General features: G+C 41.3%; 1 protein-coding gene across 4 annotated transcripts in view; it reads right to left on the minus strand.

The window, feature by feature from the left end:
- LOC128685503 (methylosome protein WDR77) overlaps positions 1 to 22,175 on the minus strand; it is a 99,911-nt gene that overhangs the window by 13,230 nt on the left and 64,506 nt on the right. The gene's annotated exons all lie outside the window — the stretch shown is intronic.

The raw sequence follows: 22,175 nt of genomic DNA on the forward strand, positions 1-22,175 counted from the left end.
AGAGTCGTTATACACCTCGTAGTATTCATAGTACATTCAGTAACCATAGTCGGCGGAATTGTTACAACTGTGGTTTCCGTGGACATATTGCAATTAATTGTCCTGATAGTTACCCTAAGAGACGTCGTACTGATGATGAGTACTCAGATCTTCCCTACTGTACTTATCATAGAATACATGGACATGACACATCTGAGTGTAATGCTCTCTATAACCTTCAGTACTCTAGATCTTTCCGTGGTCGTTCCAACCGCAGAACCCGTCGAGGAAACAGATCTCGTGGTTTTCAAAATAACCAGAGCCAGGCTCGTTCTTCCAATTCGGGGGAATTCGAGCGCCCCAGTCAAACCGTCCCATGGTGACAGTAGGTGATAATGAGTACACCATCCCCGTTCACAATTCCTTTGAAGCCTTAAGCAGTCTCGAGAATGACAACCCTGCTGAGGTTGTTGCTTCACATGTCTCTGACATAGATGATTTTGGGGATGGAGTAGAACAAGTCTTTTCTGATGAAAATCCACCTTTTTGTTTGCACATAACTTCCAATGCAACCATAGGCCCTATAGTGCAAGCATCTGTTTATAATGCGCCCGTTCAATTGTTCATGGACTCTGGTGCGCAAATCAATATTATTAGGTCTAGTTTGTTTAAGGATAAGAAGTTACGACATGTCCTTCTCGTAGAACCGACTCCTGTGTCCTCCCTTAGTGGAGTATCTGGTTCTCACCTGCGTGTCCGAGGTACGACTGCCCTAACCTTTTCTATCCAAGGTAGAGACTTCACTGTTTCCTTCCTTGTTGTCGACCAGATTACTTTCCCTGGTGACCTTCTACTGGGATTTGCTTCCATGCGAGACTTACGCATTGTGCTCGACCCTTATCGATGGCATGCACAAATTGACGACTTGATCGTTCCATTCTGGGGTTACCAGCTTGGATCAGAAATCTGTTATACTGCTGCAGAGTATGATGTACGGATTAAGTCCTTACAAGCTAATGCATTCTCCAGTAGCGTACCCAAGCGGTCAGGCACTGGTAATTCTGTCACTCCCATCAGTGTTCCACCTATACCTTCAGATTTGCAGGATAGTCCGATGCCTCAAGTGTCCGAGGACGCTCAGATTGCCTTGAGTGCTCAACCTATCCCTGCAATGCCTGCTAGTTCGAGTGGTAGTTTCTCCACAGGGGACGCCTTGTCGGAAAACAATTACTTGCAACTAGTAATGCCATCTCTTGTTGATGTCACATGCCGTCTGCAGAAAGACGTTTCTGTTGCGGCTAGTGCTCTCACTAGAGTGTCTGTAGTTGTTCCTAGTGTTCCAGATGGTGATAACGTCCTAGTTGACAGTGATTCCTGCAAAGTAAAAGGTCTATTTGTTGAACCATCCTTACATGTTGTAAGAGATAGTAAGATCCATTTCTACCTGGCCAACACTTCTGGTCACAGTGTTCGCCTTAGAGCAAATACCAATCTTGTTGACCTTGTTCACTATCCTTACCCTGTTCAGGTAGAGGATGAGTTGTCACCTGACCAGTGGGTCGGTGCTATTTCTGCCGGGGAGACCTCATCCACTGCACTGGATCAATCTGTTCCACCAGTTGAAGAGAAAGACTTAGCTCCCACTGACTTCCCAGATGAAGTCAAGCGTTTGTTGACTCTGTTGAACAAACGTCGTAAAGCCATTGCTTTACCAGGTGAGAAGATGGGTATAACGAACTTATTGTCCCATCGTATTCCACTTGAACCTGGTACTAGACCTATCTACATACCTGCGTACAGAATGCCTCATTCACAAGTTGCTGTCGCAGAAGAATTGATCAATCAAATGCTTGATGATGGAGTTATTGCACCTAGCAATTCACCTTGGAATGCACCCTTGATACTAGTACCTAAGAAGGATGGTACTTGGCGTCCAGTAATTGACTTTAGGAAGTTAAACGCAAAAACCATTCCAGATCGCTTTCCACTCCCTGTACTGGGTGATCTTTTACGTAATATTGGAGATAACAAAGTCTTTTCAACCCTAGATTTGTTACAAGGGTTTTGGCAAGTCCCTCTTCACGAGGACAGCCAAGAGCTAACTGCATTCTCCACTCCTACAGGTCATTATCACTTCCTCCGTATGGCATTTGGATTACGATCTTCCCCTATCACGTTCTCAAGGCTCATGACTAATATCTTTAGAGGTCTCATAGGTAATGCACTTATGGTGTACTTAGATGACGTAATCGTCATGTCTAAAGACGTGGATACACACTTGAAAAGACTTGATGTAGTACTTGGTAAGCTTGAAGAAGCCAATTTAAAGATCAAACTGTCAAAATGTCAATTTTTCAGATCAGAAATTAAGTTTCTTGGTCACGTAGTCACTCCTAGAGGGGTTACGACTGACCAAAGTAAAGTAACTGCAGTACTAAATTTTCCAACTCCCAAAACTGCTGATGCCGTAAGATCCTTTGTGGGCTTAGCAGGTTTTTATAGATCTTTCATTGCCAATTTTTCTTCCATAGCTGCTCCTCTAACTGAGTTGCTTAAGAAAGATGCTCCTTTTGTTTGGACCTTCCGTCAAGAAAGAGCATTCCAAACTCTAAAAGAAAAGCTAACATCTGCTCCAATTTTGAAATTTCCAGATTTTTCTAAGCCATTCTATCTGACAACTGATGCTAGTTCAATTGGCATAGGTGCCGTACTAGCTCAGAAGACCGATGGCAAGTACAACGCAGTTGCATTTGCTAGCCGAGTCCTTACGAAGGCTGAACGTAATTATACAGTAACTGAGCAAGAAGCTTTAGCAATAGTATGGTCTTTAAAGCACTTCCGAGACATTATTTATCAGTACTCTGTTCATGTCTTGACAGATCATGCTCCACTGATACCCTTATTCCAGAACAAACAACCTACTGGAAGGTTAGCCAGATGGACCTTGACTATCCAAGAGTTCAATCCCACCTTTGAGCATTTACCTGGCAAGTCAAATGTAGTCGCAGATGCCTTATCGCGACATGTTAGTATAGTAACTGCAGACCCTCCATTTAGTGCTGAGGATGTAAAGAATGCTCAACGAACAGATCCCATGTGGTCTGGTGTGATTCGATTCCTGCTCCAGGAAGATCTTATTCTGACTGTGAAGCCACCAGCACCCATCAGTGACTTTGTCATGAACCAAGAATTACTGTATCGAACAGCCGAGTTGGGTACTCCAAGCAGAAGAGTATACCAGTTAGTAATTCCACAGTCACTAGTGAATGTAGCCTTACAGCTAGTTCACGATGTACCAGGTGTTGCACACCCTGGTATGGATCGTTCAGTAAAACAAGCCAGATTGAAATACTTTTGGCCTCGAATGGCAACTGATATTTCTGAGTATGTTAGGAAATGTAGTGTCTGCATGCAACATAAAGGCAATGCTAATGGTCCTAATCCAATCCAAGTGTATCCAACTACTAGCGAACCTTGGGAAAGAGTTGCGCTAGATTTGTTAACTAATTTCCAATGTTCCCTCCAAGGTAACAAACATCTGTGTGTTATGGTAGACCATTTCACCAGATATTGCGAGTTAGTTCCTATTGCAGATAAGACTGCCGAGACAGTAGCTAAAGCGTTTAAAGAGCGCATTATCTGCAGGCATACCACTCCTAAGTCCCTAGTAACAGACAATGGAGGTGAATTCTGTAATGAAATTCTTGAAAATTTGTGTACCTTGTACAAGATCTCTAAATCCACCATTCTTCCTCATCATCCTGCCAGCAATGGGTTAGCGGAACGAACCAATAAGAAAGTACTTGATGTCTTGAGAGCCACTATCAATCCCAATAGTGAAACTTGGGATGAAGTTATACCTGATGTGCAGTGTGCTATAAATTCTGCTTACAATGTTTCTATAGGTGACACTCCACATTATGCATTGTATGGTGTAGATTTTCGTTCTGCCGATTATAATGGACTTAGGGAACATCTGTCTAATCTTGATTGGGGTTATCTAGCTAATGATTTTATTGACGATAATCATACTTATGAATATGAAGGGATCTGCTTTTATGATTGTTTTCTTAATAATGTACACAGTGCCCAGACTATATACATTCCCCAGAGAGAAATTAGGTCTAATAATAACGATCCCAAATGGGTTAACAGGAGGTTAAAGCATTTATTAGGGGAGAAAAGGGGAATTTATAGGCGCATCAGAAGAGGAGAGGTTAACCTTACTGACCAATATGTTCAGCTTAAAAGAGAAGTAAAAAAGGCGATTAGAAAGGCTAAACGTGACTATGAAATTAGAGTCGCTAATGAATCAAAGACTAATCCAAAGGGGTTCTTTCAAGTGTATAGGACGAAGGTGAAGGAAAAAGTAGGACCTCTGAAATCTGGGAATGGACAGCTGACGGATAATGAACTGGAAATGTGTTCCTTATTTAATGACTATTTTTTGTCAGTTTTTACACAGGAAGATGTAAATGAGATTCCAGTAATTAACAATTATTTAGTTCCTGATGAATTTAAGTTAACTAATATTACTGTCACGAGGGACATGGTTATTAAACAGATAGACAAACTGAAACAAAATAAGTCCCCGGGACCCGATGAGTTGTTCTCAAGGGTACTTAAGGAATGCAAGATGGAGCTTAGTCAGCCATTAACGAGTGTATTCAATGCGTCCATCCTTACCAGTGTTGTGCCAGAGATGTGGAAGATGGCCAATGTGGTTCCTATATTCAAATCAGGGGATAAGTCCACTCCTTCAAATTACCGTCCAATAAGCCTGACATCTATAGTGGGCAAGTTATTAGAATCAATTATAGCTGACATTATCAGAAGTCACCTTGAAGAGCATAACTTGATAAATGAATCTCAGCATGGATTCACGAGAGGTCGTTCCTGCCTGACAAACTTACTGACGTTCTTCAATAGTACATTTGAGGCAGTTGACAGTGATAAGGAATATGATATTGTTTATTTGGATTTTAGTAAAGCCTTCGACAGAGTACCTCACAAGAGACTCTTAAGAAAAGTGGCAGCTCATGGTATAGGAGGTAAAGTTCTAGCATGGATTGAGGCATGGCTTACCAATAGAAAGCAGAGAGTTACCATTAATGGAGTGAAATCTGAATGGGGATTAGTCACTAGTGGCGTTCCACAAGGATCAGTTTTAGGCCCTCTCTTGTTCATAATTTACATTAATGACCTTGATGAAGGGATTACTAGTGACATGAGTAAGTTTGCTGATGATACAAAGATAGGCCGTATAATTCACTCTGAGGAGGATATCAATGAACTCCAGGACGATTTGAACAAATTAATGTCTTGGTCTGAGAAATGGCAGATGAAGTTTAATGTGGATAAGTGTAAGGTACTTGCCCTTGGTAATGAAAATAACCCTCGAAGCTATAATCTAGGTGAAGTAGAGCTTGGTCATACAGAATGTGAAAAAGACTTGGGAGTCATGGTAAGCAGAAATCTAAAGCCAAGACAGCAGTGCCTCAGTGTGCGCAACAAGGCCAACAGATTACTTGGATTTATCTCAAGAAGTATAAGTAACAGAAGTCCAAAAGTTATTTTACAGCTCTATACATCACTAGTGAGGCCTCATTTAGATTATGCTGCTCAGTTTTGGTCCCCTTACTACAGGATGGACATAGACTCATTAGAGAACATACAGAGAAGAATGACTAAAATGATTTACTGTGTAAGGAACCTCCCGTATGAAGATAGACTTAAAGCCTTAAATCTCCACTCTCTGGAGAGGCGTAGAATGAGGGGAGATATCATTGAAGTGTATAAGTGGATGACGGGCATAAACAAGGGAGACATTAATAAAGTACTGAGGGTGTCGAACCAGGTAAGAACCAGGAATAATGGATTTAAGTTGGATAAATTTAGATTTAGAAAGGACATAGGTAAGTACTGGTTTTCTAACAGAGTTGTAGATGCGTGGAACAGTCTTCCCAGTGGGGTGATAGAGGCTAGGACCTTGGGTAGCTTTAAGAAGAGACTGGACAAATATATGAGTGGGAGGGGCTGGGTTTGATTGGTGTTGGGGGGTGCGGGAGTTGTTTCTTGAGTAGCTTTAGGTAGAGATCGTTTTGATAAGGACCTGCCTCGTATGGGCCAGTAGGCCTTCTGCAGTGTTCCTACATTCTTATGTTCTTATGTTCTTATGAGTTGTTATATTCTAATCCGAAACCAAATTACAACCCTGATGATTTCATAGCAACTCGTACCAGCTTAGCTCAAAGTGTTTTTAGAAGAATCCGTGAAACACTTCATAAATCAACAGCTGAATTTACAAGAGTCGCAAATACTCGAGTAAAGCCATCCAAAATCACAGTAGGTTCGAGAGTTATGCTGACTAACTTTAACAAAACGTCTGCAATGCCAAAGCTTGATCAAAAGTTTGTTGGTCCTTATCGGGTAGTTGAACATATCACTGGTAATAAGTATAAGGTTAGAGAGATTAGTACTGGTCAGTATAAAGAATCGCATTTGGATCATATGAAGTTAGTATGTGATGATAATGATGTTCCAACCCAGACTAATGTGACAGACTCTGACAATCCTCCTGATCCTGTACTCTCTTCCTCTGATACTCAGTCAGATGATCAACCTGAATGTCGTTATTCCCTACGTACACGACAGGTATTGAGAAATCCTCAAGTATCATTTGTAACTTCCAATTCAGATTTGCCTCAAATACAGCATGAGTTAGCCAATGCTACAGAGTTTGATCCTCCCAGAGATGACACCCATTCTGCATATGCCAATCTTACCCTAGCAGAGTTGGGGTTAAATCTAAATAACCTGTATAGATGAATAATTACAGTATCAACTTATCAGTATTCAAGAATTTTTTTTTGTGCTCATGTTCTCTCCGCATTCTGAGAGTTAACAGTCTAGATTTGCGTGCACCGAATCTGCCTTTCTGTTAAACACTCTTTCTTTGTATATATTCCTTCCTCAGAATCCGTAGATCACACGAATACAGATCGATCGATCAAAATTTTTGTTTTTATCACTTGTAATCTCAATGTTGAGTTCGTTGTTCATTTGTTGAGTTTTAAGTTGTACTATAGTATACCTTGTATTGCATTACAGTTTCAGTTACGTACGCTTTCATTCCAATGTTCTACTTTTTTTTTTTTTTTTTTTTTTTTTCAACAAGTCGGTCGTCTCCCACCGAGGCAGGGTGACCCAAAAAAGAAAGAAAATCCCCAAAAAGAAAATACTTTCATCATCATTCAACACTTTCACCACACTCACACATTATCACTGCTTTTGCAGAGGTGCTCAGAATATAACAGTTTAGAAGCATATACGTATAGAGATACACAACATATCCCTCCAAACTGCCAATATCCCAAACCCCTCCTTTAAAGTGCAGGCATTGTACTTCCCATTTCCAGGACTCAAGTCCGACTATATGAAAATAACCGGTTTCCCTGAATCCCTTCACTAAATATTACCCTGCTCACACTCCAACAGATCGTCAGGTCCCAAGTATCATTCGTCTCCATTCACTCCTATCTAACACGCTCATGCACGCTTGCTGGAAGTCCAAGCCCCTCACCCACAAAACCTCCTTTACCCCCTCTTTCCAACCCTTTCGAGGACGACCCCTACCCCTCTTTCCTTCCCCTATAGATTTATATGCTTTCCATGTCATTCTACTTTGATCCATTCTCTCTAAATGACCAAACCACCTCAACAACCCCTCTTCTGCCCTCTGACTAATGCTTTTATTAACTCCACACATTCTCCTAATTTCCACACTCCGAATTTTCTGCATAATATTTACACCACACATTGCCCTTAGACAGGACATCTCCACTGCCTCCAACCGTCTCCTCGCTGCTGCATTTACCACCCAAGCTTCACATCCATATAAGAGTGTTGGTACTACTATACTTTCATACATTCCCTTCTTTGCCTCCATAGATAACGTTTTTTGACTCCACATATACCTCAACGCACCACTCACCTTTTTTCCCTCATTAATTCTATGATTAACCTCATCCTTCATAAATCCATCCGCCGACACGTCAACTCCCAAGTATCTGAAAACATTCACTTCTTCCATACTCCTCCTCCCCAATTTGATATCCAATTTTTCTTTATCTAAATCATTTGATACCCTCATCACCTTACTCTTTTCTATGTTCACTTTCAACTTTCTACCTTTACACACATTCTCAAACTCATCCACTAACCTTTGCAATTTTTCTTTAGAATCTCCCATAAGCACAGTATCATCAGCAAAAAGTAACTGTGTCAATTCCCATTTTGAATTTGATTCCCCATAATTTAATCCCACCCCTCTCCCGAACACCCTAGCATTTACTTCTTTTACAACCCCATCTATAAATATATTAAACAACCATGGTGACATTACACATCCCTGTCTAAGACCTACTTTTACCGGGAAGTATTCTCCCTCTTTTCTACACACCCTAACCTGAGCCTCACTATCCTCATAAAAGCTCTTTACAACATTTAGTAACTTACCACCTATTCCATATACTTGCAACATCTGCCACATTGCTCCTCTATCCACTCTATCATATGCCTTTTCTAAATCCATAAATGCAATAAAAACTTCCCTACCTTTATCTAAATACTGTTCACATATATGCTTCAATGTAAACACTTGATCTACACATCCCCTACCCACTCTGAAACCTCCTTGTTCGTCCGCAATTCTACATTCTGTCTTACCTCTAATTCTTTCAATTATAACCCTACCGTATACTTTTCCTGGTATACTCAGTAAACTTATTCCTCTATAATTTTTACAATCTCTTTTGTCCCCTTTCCCTTTATATAAAGGGACTATACATGCTCTCCGCCAATCCCTAGGTACCTTCCCCTCTTTCAAACATTTATTAAACAAAAGTACCAACCACTCCAACACTATATCCCCCCCTGCTTTTAACATTTCTGTCATGATCCCATCAGTTCCAGCTGCTTTACCCCCTTTCATTCTACGTAATGCCTCACGTACCTCCACCACACTTACAGTCTGCTCTTCTTCACTCCTAAAAGATGGTATACCTCCCTGGCCAGTGCATGAAATTACCGCCTCCCTTTCTTCCTTAACATTTAAAAGTTCCTCAAAATATTCTCGCCATCTACCTAATACCTCCCTCTCCCCATCTACTAACTCCCCTACTCTGTTTTTAACTGACAAATCCATACTTTCCCTAGGCTTTCTTAACTTGTTTAACTCACTCCAAATTTTTTTCTTATTTTCATTAAAATTTCTTGACAGTGCCTCTCCCACTCTTTCATCTGCTCTCCTTTTGCACTCTCTCACCACTCTCTTCACCTTTCTTTTACTCTCCATATACTCTGCTCTTCTTATAACACTTCTGCTTTGTAAAAACCTCTCGTAAGCTACCTTTTTCTCTTTTATCACACCCTTTACTTCATCATTCCACCAATCACTCCTCTTTCCTCCTGCCCCCACCCTCCTATAACCACAAACTTCTGCCCCACATTCTAATACTGCATTTTTAAAACTATTCCAACCCTCTTCAACCCCCCCACTACTCATCTTTGCACTAGCCCACCTTTCTGCCAATAGTCGCTTATATCTCGCCCTAACTTCCTCCTCCCTTAGTTTATACACTTTCACCTCCCTCTTACTTGTTGTTGCCACCTTCCTCTTTTCCCATCTACCTCTTACTCTAACTGTAGCTACAACTAAATAATGATCCGATATATCAGTTGCCCCTCTATAAACATGTACATCCTGGAGCCTACCCATCAACCTTTTATCCACCAATACATAATCTAACAAACTACTTTCATTACGTGCTACATCATACCTTGTATATTTATTTATCCTCTTTTTCATAAAATATGTATTACTTATTACCAAATTTCTTTCTACACATAGCTCAATTAAAGGCTCCCCATTTACATTTACCCCTGGCACCCCAAAATTACCTACTACTCCCTCCATAACATTTTTACCCACTTTAGCATTGAAATCCCCAACCACCATTACTCTCACACTTGATTCAAAACTCCCCACGCATTCACTCAACATTTCCCAGAATCTCTCTCTCTCCTCTACACTTCTCTCTTCTCCAGGTGCATACACGCTTACTATAACCCACTTTTCACATCCAATCTTTATTTTACTCCACATAATCCTTGAATTTATACATTTGTAGTCCCTCTTTTCCTGCCATAGCTTATCCTTCAACATTATTGCTACTCCTTCTTTAGCTCTAACTCTATTTGAAACCCCTGACCTAATCCCATTTATTCCTCTCCATTGAAACTCTCCCACCCCCTTCAGCTTTGTTTCACTTAAAGCCAGGACATCCAGTTTCTTCTCATTCATAACATCCACAATCATCTCTTTCTTATCATTTGCACAACATCCACGCACATTCAGACTTCCCACTTTGACAATTTTCTTCTTCTTATTCTTTTTAGTAATCTTTACAGGAAAAGGGGTTACTAGCCCATTGTTCCCGGCATTTTAGTTGACTTTTACAACACGCATGGCTTACGGAGGAAAGATTCTTATTCCACTTCCCCATGGATATAAAAGGAAAAGTAATAAGACCAAGAACTATTAAGATAAAATCAAAGAAAACTCAGATGAGTGTGTATAAATAAACGTGTCCATGTATGTGTAGTGTGACCTAAGTGTAAGTAGAAGTAGCAAGACGTACCTGTAATCTTGCATATTTATGAGACAGACAAAAGACACCAGCAATCCTACCATCATGTAAAACAATTACAGGCTTACGTTTTACACTCACTTGGCAGGACGGTAGTACCTCCCTGGGTGGTTGCTGTCTACCAACCTACTACATTCATGTTCTACTTATGTATATATAATGTTTCATGTTGTGTACTTTGACATTGTATAGAATCAGCCCAAGCCGTATACCTGCCATCTCTAGTTTGTATTAGTTGTATGTCGGGACGACATACGTTAGCGTCGCCGAGCTCTCAGTAGTAGTAACCAGTTACCAGTCTCAGTAGTAGTAACCAGTTACCAGTAACCGTCCGTTGACTCAACGACCAACCGTCTTGAGTCACGGTCTTTCAGTGCTGAGCTGACACTATTTCAAAAGACCCACTACGGGGTACTGGCCAGCCGGCTAGTCAGTATTACGAGTGTAACCAAGGAGATAGGTAACGGCTGCGGGCTCTGTCCACATAACAGTAATTATACGTAATAACAGCCTACGTGAGTATTTCTTCCCTAATCCACGTATCGAACTCCCACATGATACCTCCACCTGTTACATAATGACATATTTTATGCATTTTGGAGTATATACAGTGGTCCCTCAATAATCGTCCATAATCTGTTCCTGGAAGTGGGACTATTATCGAAATGGATGATTTTCGAATAAATTTTCCCCATAAGAAATAACGTAAATCCAATTAATTCGTTCCAGACACCCAGAAGTATGGTTTAGAAAGACACGTAAGCAAACACTATGACATATTTATTAGAAAACATTTCGGTGCTGGGACCTTGAGAAGTGATCAAGGTACCAGGACCGAAACGTTTTCTAATAAATATGTCATAGTGTTTGCTTACGTGTCTTTCTAAACCAACTTGTCGGTATTTATTACCAAGGTTTATACCACCCAGAAGTATCAACATTTTTTTTTTTTTACCTAAAAGATAGATTTACATGCACAAAAGAATGAACATTCAACATGACAGTTACCTTTATTGAAGGCTGTTGTTGATGAATGGAAGACAGGGAGGAGGAGAGAGGGAAGAGAGGTTATTTGGAAGGGGAATCCCCCTCCATAAGGACTCTAGGGCACTAATAAAATGTATAAATGAACATTGGTAATAGGGGTAGTTGATGAGTGGAACTGTCTGCCTAGAAGGGGGATCGAAGCTAAAACATTGGGTAGTTTCAAATTTAGGTTGGATAAATACACGAGTGAGAGGGGTTGGATTTGAGTCGGACTTGCACCTGAGCTTATTGCTTGGGTAGCATTTGTTCTGTTAGTGGGTTGGATTTGTGAAGGACCGGCCTAGTATGGGCCAGCAGGCCTGTTCCAGTGTTTCTACTTTCTTAAGTTCTTATTTAACATCACACTTACCAGTAGGGTCATCGAGGCTAGGACCTTGGGTAGCTTCAAGAAGAGATTGGACAAATATACGAGTTGGAGGAGCTGAGTTTGATTTGTGTCATTGGGTACGGGAGTAAATTCTTGGGTAGCTTTGGGTGGAGGTCATTTTGATAAGGACCTGCCTTGTATGGGCCAGTAGACCTGCAGTGTCCTTCCATTGTTATGTTCTTATTGGCTATTTGTTTGCGTGAGGGAGGGATGGCAAGTTTATTGTTGGAGAATATGACACTAATATCAACTCTATGGCTTATTTATCTATCACAATTCAACTAATATGACATAATAAACAATATTAATAACATAGAAACATGGAATATACCTAGAATGAATAAAATAAGTCATTACGTATGTCACGAGAGGTGTTGTGTTGTGTTGTTGTTGGGTATATAAGGGCCACTGAGTGTAAGCCGTCCATAATGGTGGCGAGGCGGCGGTGGTTTTTGTAGCCCTATATAACTCCAACAACATTGGAGGAGTTGGTAGAATCGCTGAATCACTAAAGAAGGAACCCTCTACCACCATCACTACGACCTTCTACCACTATTACAACTGTTACCACCATCGCTACTACCTTCTACCACCATCACTACCACCAAAGAAAGCTTCTAGTGCCAGCCCTTTGGTAAAGAATGTGAGAAACACATAATTTATGAAAAAGTTTGTAGAAAAATACAAAGATGGTGGTGGTAGAGTGGAAGCAGTTGTGATAGTGGTTGATGAACATAATTTGGGACTTGCAAATGAGTGGATAGAGTTATCAGAGCTTATTTCTTGGGTAGCATTGAGGACTGGGTTGGGAAAATGTTTCGTTAGTGGGATGAATTGTAAAGGACCTGCTGAGCATGGGCCAACAGGCCTGCTGCAGTGATCCTCCTTTCTTATGTTCTTATGTTCATCAACCATTATCACAACTGCTTCCACTCACCACCATCTTTATATTTTTCTACAAACTTTTTCATAAATTATGTGTTTCTCACATTCTTTTCCAAAGGGCTGGCACCAGAAGCTTTATTTGGAGCCATGGTAGCTTATTTAGCACTTGCAAGCACTAAAATCAATGGAATATTATGAAATATTTTGTAGAAGCATGTGAGGGGACCGTCACTCGTTGGTAAACAATGGCACACTGGCTGGGAAGGAAAGGCCGAGGCGGCTCAGAGTGTGAGTACGCGTCCAGGACGAAGGACTATTAGGACTATTAGCGAGTTACCGGACCATTTGCAAGCCAATATTTTGACGAAAAAACAGGACTATTTCCGAAATGGACGACTTTCAGGCCGGACGATTATTGAGGGACCACTGTATCAGGTTTCTATGTTATTTATATTTATTATTATTTCATATTAGATGAACTGTGATAGATAAATAAGCTGCAGAGCTGATGGTACCAAAATATTCAAGGAGTATTCTGTCCTGTCTCCAGACAAACTCGTCGGCCGCTGCAGCTGCCACATATATAATGACGTATTTTACTCATTCTAGAGTATATATCAGGTTTCTATGTTATTTATATTGTTTATTATGTCAGATTAGATGAATTGTGATAGATAATAAGCCGTAGAGTTGATATTAGCGAAATTATTGAAGTAAAGAATTCCACTGGAATGAATTAATTGCATTTCAATTAATTTAAATGAGGAAAATTGACTCTGCAAACGAGCAAATCCAGTTGCGAGCAAGGTCATGGAACGGATTAAACTCGTAAGTAGAGGTTCCACTGTATATGGAATAGGTAGTAAGTTACTAAATGCTGTAAAAAGTTTTTATGAGGATAGTGAGGCTCAGGTTAGGGTGTGTAGAAGAGAGGGAGACTATTTCCCGGTAAAAGTAGGTCTTAGACAGGGATGTGTAATGTCACCATGGTTGTTTAATATATTTATAAATGGGGTGGATAAAAAGGCTTCAAGGAAGAATATTTGGATTTCTTCCTGAAGCCGTTTGAATATACCACTTTCCCTACCACCCCATCTTTTCATATTTTTTTTTTTACCAATAGGAATATTTTATTACATAATATGGTACAGAAGATTTAAAAGATACATTGTTGATATAAAGGTGACACAGTTACTTTTTGCTGATGATACTGTGCTTATGGGAGATTCTAAAGAAAAATTGCGAAGGTTAGTGGACGAGTTTGGGAGTGTGTGTAAAGGTAGAAAGTTGAAAGTGAACATAGAAAAGAGTAAGGTGATGAGGGTATCAAATGATTTAGATAAAGAAAAACTGGATATCAAATTGGGGAGGAGGAGTATGGAAGAAGAGAAAGTTTTCAGATATTTGGGAGTTGACGTGTCAGCGGATGGATTTATTAAGGATGAGGGTAATCATAGAATTACATAAGAAAGGAGGATCACTGCAGCAGGCCTGTTGGCCCATGCTCGGCAGGTCCTTTACAATTCATCCCACTAACGAAACATTTTCCCAACCCAGTCCTCAATGCTACCCAAAGAATAAGCTCTGATAACTCTATCCACTCATTTGCAAGTCCCACTCAAACCCAACCCCTCTCACTCATATATTTATTCAACCTAAATTTGAAACTACGCAATGTCCTAGCCTCAATAACCCAACTAGGTAGACTGTTCCACTCATCAACTACCCTATTTCCAAACCAATACAGTGGACCCTCAACCAGCGATATTAATCCGTTCCTGAGAGCTCATCGTTAGTCAAAATTATCGTTAGTCAAGTTAATTTTCCCCATAAGAAATAATGGAAATCAAATTAATCCGTGCAAGACACCCAAAAGTGGTAGGGGACTTGAATGCTAAAGTAGGAGAAACTTTTAGAGAGGGTGTGGTAGGTAAGTTTGGGGTGCCAGGTGTAAATGATAATGGGAGCCCTTTGATTGAACTTTGTATAGAAAGGGGTTTAGTTATAGGTAATACATATTTTAAGAAAAAGAGGATAAATAAGTATACACGATATGATGTAGGGCGAAATGACAGTAGTTTGTTGGATTATGTATTGGTAGATAAAAGACTGTTGAGTAGACTTCAGGATGTACATGTTTATAGAGGGGCCACAGATATATCAGATCACTTTCTAGTTGTAGCTACACTGAGAGTAAAAGGTAGATGGGATACAAGGAGAATAGAAGCATCAGGGAAGAGAGAGGTGAAGGTTTATAAACTAAAAGAGGAGGCAGTTAGGGTAAGATATAAACAGCTATTGGAGGATAGATGGGCTAATGAGAGCATAGGCAATGGGGTCGAAGAGGTATGGGGTAGGTTTAAAAATGTAGTGTTAGAGTGTTCAGCAGAAGTTTGTGGTTACAGGAAAGTGGGTGCAGGAGGGAAGAGGAGCGATTGGTGGAATGATGATGTAAAGAGAGTAGTAAGGGAGAAAAAGTTAGCATATGAGAAGTTTTTACAAAGTAGAAGTGATGCAAGGAGGGAAGAGTATATGGAGAAAAAGAGAGAAGTTAAGAGAGTGGTGAAGCAATGTAAAAAGAGAGCAAATGAGAGAGTGGGTGAGATGTTATCAACAAATTTTGTTGAAAAAAAAAAAATTTTTGGAGTGAGATTAACAAGTTAAGAAAGCCTAGAGAACAAATGGATTTGTCAGTTAAAAATAGGAGAGGAGAGTTATTAAATGGAGAGGTAGAGGTATTGGGAAGATGGAAGGAATATTTTGAGGAATTGTTAAATGTTGATGAAGATAGGGAAGCTGTGATTTCGTGTATAGGGCAAGGAGGAATAACATCTTGTAGGAGTGAGGAAGAGCCAGTTGTGAGTGTGGGGGAAGTTCGTGAGGCAGTAGGTAAAATGAAAGGGGGTAAGGCAGCCGGGATTGATGGGATAAAGATAGAAATGTTAAAAGCAGGTGGGGATATAGTTTTGGAGTGGTTGGTGCAATTATTTAATAAATGTATGGAAGAGGGTAAGGTACCTAGGGATTGGCAGAGAGCATGCATAGTTCCTTTGTATAAAGGCAAAGGGGATAAAAGAGAGTGCAAAAATTATAGGGGGATAAGTCTGTTGAGTGTACCTGGTAAAGTGTATGGTAGAGTTATAATTGAAAGAATTAAGAGTAAGACGGAGAATAGGATAGCAGATGAACAAGGAGGCTTTAGGAAAGGTAGGGGGTGTGTGGACCAGGTGTTTACAGTGAAACATATAAGTGAACAGTATTTAGATAAGGCTAAAGAGGTCTTTGTGGCATTTATGGATTTGGAAAAGGCGTATGACAGGGTGGATAGGGGGGCAATGTGGCAGATGTTGCAAGTGTATGGTGTAGGAGGTAGGTTACTGAAAGCAGTGAAGAGTTTTTACGAGGATAGTGAGGCTCAAGTTAGAGTATGTAGGAAAGAGGGAAATTTTTTCCCAGTAAAAGTAGGCCTTAGACAAGGATGTGTGATGTCACCGTGGTTGTTTAATATATTTATAGATGGGGTTGTAAGAGAAGTAAATGCGAGGGTCTTGGCAAGAGGCGTGGAGTTAAAAGATAAAGAATCACACACAAAGTGGGAGTTGTCACAGCTGCTCTTTGCCGATGACACTGTGCTCTTGGGAGATTCTGAAGAGAAGTTGCAGAGATTGGTGGATGAATTTGGTAGGGTGTGCAAAAGAAGAAAATTAAAGGTGAATACAGGAAAGAGTAAGGTTATGAGGATAACAAAAAGATTAGGTGATGAAAGATTGAATATCAGATTGGAGGGAGAGAGTATGGAGGAGGTGAACGTATTCAGATATTTGGGAGTGGACGTGTCAGCGGATGGGTCTATGAAAGATGAGGTGAATCATAGAATTGATGAGGGAAAAAGAGTGAGTGGTGCACTTAGGAGTCTGTGGAGACAAAGAACTTTGTCCTTGGAGGCAAAGAGGGGAATGTATGAGAGTATAGTTTTACCAACGCTCTTATATGGGTGTGAAGCGTGGGTGATGAATGTTGCAGCGAGGAGAAGGCTGGAGGCAGTGGAGATGTCATGTCTGAGGGCAATGTGTGGTGTGAATATAATGCAGAGAATTCGTAGTTTGGAAGTTAGGAGGAGGTGCGGGATTACCAAAACTGTTGTCCAGAGGGCTGAGGAAGGGTTGTTGAGGTGGTTCGGACATGTAGAGAGAATGGAGCGAAACAGAATGACTTCAAGAGTGTATCAGTCTGTAGTGGAAGGAAGGGGGGGTAGGGGTCGGCCTAGGAAGGGTTGGAGGGAGGGGGTAAAGGAGGTTTTGTGTGCGAGGGGCTTGGACTTCCAGCAGGCATGCGTGAGCGTGTTTGATAGGAGTGAATGGAGACAAATGGTTTTTAATACTTGACGTGCTGTTGGAGTGTGAGCAAAGTAACATTTATGAAGGGATTCAGGGAAACCGGCAGGCCGGACTTGAGTCCTGGAGATGGGAAGTACAGTGCCTGCACTCTGAAGGAGGGGTGTTAATGTTGCAGTTTAAAAACTGTAGTGTAAAGCACCCTTCTGGCAAGACAGTGATGGAGTGAATGATGGTGAAAGTTTTTCTTTTTCGGGCCACCCTGCCTTGGTGGGAATCGGCCGGTGTGACCACATGAAATATTAATTTTAATACACACAAACTGAAGATTACATGCACAGTTACATGACACTTACCTTTATTGAAGATCTGGTGATGATTGATGGGATGGGAGGAGGGGAGAGGTGTTAGTGTTTAGAAGGGGAATCCCCTTCCATTAGCACTTGAGGCAGCAAGTCTTTTTCTGGGGTTACTTCCCTTGTTCTTTTAATGCCACTAGGACCAGCTTCAGAGTCACTGGACTTCTGTCGCACAACATATCTGTCCATAGATACCTGTACCTCTCGTTCCTTTATGACTTTCCTAAAGTGGTTCACAACATTGTCAGTGTAATAGTCACCAGCACGGCTTGCAGTAGCTGTGTCTGGGTGATTTTCATCAAAAAAGGTTTGCACTTCAAGCCACTTTGCACACATTTCCTTTATCTTAGAAGTAGGCAACTTCTTCAATTTCTCTCTCCCCTCCTCTGAAGCAGTTTCCTCAGGTCTGCCCTCTTGCTGTTCAAGATGATCTAGCAGCTCGTCAGTGGTTAGTTCTTCACTGTCCTCCACCACCAACTCTTCCACATCCTCCCCACTAACCTCCAACCCCAAGGACTTCCCCAATGCCACAATGGATTCCTCAACTGGCATAGGATTCTCAGGGTTAGCCTCAAACCCTTCAAAATCCCTTTTGTCTACACATTCTGGCCACAGTTTTTTCCAAGCAGAGTTCAATGTCCTCTTAGTCACTTCCTCCCAAGCCTTACCTATAATGTTTACACAACTGAGGATGGTAAAATGATCTTTCCAAAACTCTCTTAGAGTCAGTTGAGTTTCTGAGGTCACTACAAAGCACCTTTCAAACATAGCTTTTGTGTACAGTTTCTTGAAGTTGGAAATAACCTGCTGGTCCATGGGCTGCAGGAGAGGAGTGGTATTAGGAGGCAAAAACTTCACCTTAATGAAGCTCATGTCCCCACAAAGTCGCTCTGCCAAGTCTGAAGGATGACCAGGAGCACTGTCTAATACCAGGAGGCACTTAAGGTCTAATTTCTTTTCAATTAGGTAATTTTTCACATTGGGGGCAAATGCATGGTGTAACCAGTCATAGAAAAAGTCCCTAGTGACCCATGCCTTACTGTTTGCCCTCCACAGCACACACAAATTAGCCTTGAGGACATTGTTTTTCCTGAACACTCTGGGAGTTTCAGAGTGATACACCAATAAAGGCTTCACTTTGCAATCACCACTAGCATTGGCACACATCAACAGAGTAAGCCTGTCTTTCATAGGCTTATGTCCTGGGAGTGCCTTTTCCTCCTGAGTAATGTACGTCCTGCTTGGCATTTTCTTCCAAAACAGGCCTGTTTCGTCACAATTAAACACTTGTTCAGGTTTCAGTCCTTCACTGTCTATGTACTCCTTGAATTCCTGCACATATTTTTCAGCCGCTTTGTGGTCCGAACTGGCAGGCTCACCATGCCTTATCACACTATGAATGCCACTACGCTTCTTAAATCTCTCAAACCAACCTTTGCTGGCCTTAAATTTACTCACATCGCTAGTTGCTGGCACTTTTTAAATTAAATCGTCATGCAACTTCCTAGCCTTTTCACATATGATCGCTTGAGAGATGCTGTCTCCTGCTATCTGTTTCTTGTTTATCCACACCAATAACAGTCTTTCAACATCTTCTATCACTTGCGATCTCAGTTTCGAAAACATATTTGCACCTTTGGCAAGAACAGCTTCCTTGATTGCCGTTTTCTTGCCCACAATAGTAGCGATGGTTGATTGGGGTTTATTATACAACCTGACCAGCTCAGAGACACGCACTCCACTTTCATACTTAGCAATGATCTCTTTCTTCATCTCCAAAGTAATTCTCACCCTTTTTGCTGTAGGGTTGGCACTAGAAGCTTTCTTGGGGCCCATGGTGACTTATTTTGCAGGTGCAATCACTACAAAGGCTGTGATAATATGAAATGTTCCAGTTGTTGTATGTTTGGAAGCGACCGCGGTGGCTGGCTGGCTTGTAAACACTGGCACCCAAGGGACAAGTGAGGCGTGCTCAGGCCAAAGTGGACGCGTATGGTACGGAACGAATAGCGCTGGTCGGGTTTTTAAGCGCTAGTCGAGGCAAAATTTTTGCGTTAAAATGTATCGCTAGTCTGATTTATCGTTAATCGATGCCATCGCTGGTCGCGGGTCCACTGTACTTTCCTATGTCCTTTCTAAATCAAAACTTATCTAATTTAAATCCATTACTGCACGTTCTCTCTTGGAGAGATATCCTCAAGACCTTATTTATATCCCCTTTATTTATACCCATCTTCCACTTATACACTTCGATCATGTCTCCCTCTCATTCTTCGTCTAACAAGTGAATGTAATTTAAGGGTCTTCAATCTTTCTTCATAAGGAAGATTTCTAATGCTATGTATTAATTTAGTCATTCTACGCTGAATGTTTTCTAACATGGAGACCAGAACTGAGCTGCATAATCTAGGTGAGGCCTTACTAATGATGTATAAAGCTGAAATTGATGAAGGAAAAAAGGTGAGTGGTGCGTTGAGGTATATGTGAAGACAAAAAACGTTATCTATGGAGGCAAAGAAGGGAATGTATGAAAGTATAGTAGTACCAACACTCTTATATGGTTGTGAAGCTTGGGTTGTAAATGCCGCAGTGAGGAGGCGGTTGGAGGCAGTGGAGATGTCCTGTCTAAGGGCAATGTTTATTTTTATTATCACACCGGCCGATTCCCACCAAGGCAGGGTGGCCCGAAAAAGAAAAACTTTCACCATCATTCACTCCATCACTGTCTTGCCAGAAGGGTGCTTTACACTACAGTTTTTAAACTGCAACATTAACACCCCTCCTTCAGAGTGCAGGCACTGTACTTCCCATCTCCAGGACTCAAGTCCGGCCTGCCGGTTTCCCTGAATCCCTTCATAAATGTTACTTTGCTCACACTCCAACAGCACGTCAAGTATTAAAAACCATTTGTCTCCATTCACTCCTATCAAACACGCTCACGCATGCCTGCTGGAAGTCCAAGCCCCTCGCACACAAAACCTCCTTTACCCCCTCCCTCCAACCCTTCCTAGGCCGACCCCTACCCCGCCTTCCTTCCACTACAGACTGATACACTCTTGAAGTCATTCTGTTTCGCTCCATTCTCTCTACATGTCCGAACCACCTCAACAACCCTTCCTCAGCCCTCTGGACAACAGTTTTGGTAATCCCGCACCTCCTCCTAACTTCCAAACTACGAATTCTCTGCATTATATTCACACCACACATTGCCCTCAGACATGACATCTCCACTGCCTCCAGCCTTCTCCTCGCTGCAACATTCATCACCCACGCTTCACACCCATATAAGAGCGTTGGTAAAACTATACTCTCATACATTCCCCTCTTTGCCTCCAAGGACAAAGTTCTTTGTCTCCACAGACTCCTAAGTGCACCACTCACTCTTTTTCCCTCATCAATTCTATGATTCACCTCATCTTTCATAGACCCATCTGCTGACACGTCCACTCCCAAATATCTGAATACGTTCACCTCCTCCATACTCTCTCCCTCCAATCTGATATTCAATCTTTCATCACCTAATCTTTTTGTTATCCTCATAACCTTACTCTTTCCTGTATTCACCTTTAATTTTCTTCTTTTGCACACCCTACCAAATTCATCCACCAATCTCTGCAACTTCTCTTCAGAATCTCCCAAGAGCACAGTGTCATCAGCAAAGAGCAGCTGTGACAACTCCCACTTTGTGTGTGATTCTTTATCTTTTAACTCCACGCCTCTTGCCAAGACCCTCGCATTTACTTCTCTTACAACCCCATCTATAAATATATTAAACAACCACGGTGACATCACACATCCTTGTCTAAGGCCTACTTTTACTGGGAAAAAATTTCCCTCTTTCCTACATACTCTAACTTGAGCCTCACTATCCTCGTAAAAACTCTTCACTGCTTTCAGTAACCTACTTCCTACACCATACACTTGCAACATCTGCCACATTGCCCCCCTATCCACCCTGTCATACGCCTTTTCCAAATCCATAAATGCCACAAAGACCTCTTTAGCCTTATCTAAATACTGTTCACTTATATGTTTCACTGTAAACACCTGGTCCACACACCCCCTACCTTTCCTAAAGCCTCCTTGTTCATCTGCTATCCTATTCTCCGTCTTACTCTTAATTCTTTCAATTATAACTCTACCATACACTTTACCAGGTACATTCAACAGACTTATCCCCCTATAATTTTTGCACTCTCTTTTATCCCCTTTGCCTTTATACAAAGGAACTATGCATGCTCTCTGCCAATCCCTAGGTACCTTACCTTCTTCCATACATTTATTAAATAATTGCACCAACCACTCCAAAACTATATCCCCACCTGCTTTTAACATTTCTATCTTTATCCCATCAATCCCGGCTGCCTTACCCCCTTTCATTTTACCTACTGCCTCACGAACTTCCCCCACACTCACAACTGGCTCTTCCTCACTCCTACAAGATGTTATTCCTCCTTGCCCTATACACGAAATCACAGCAGAAAATTTGAGTGTT

This window comes from Cherax quadricarinatus, chromosome 8 (assembly GCF_038502225.1).
Source record: "Cherax quadricarinatus isolate ZL_2023a chromosome 8, ASM3850222v1, whole genome shotgun sequence".
Lineage (NCBI taxonomy): Eukaryota > Metazoa > Arthropoda > Malacostraca > Decapoda > Parastacidae > Cherax > Cherax quadricarinatus.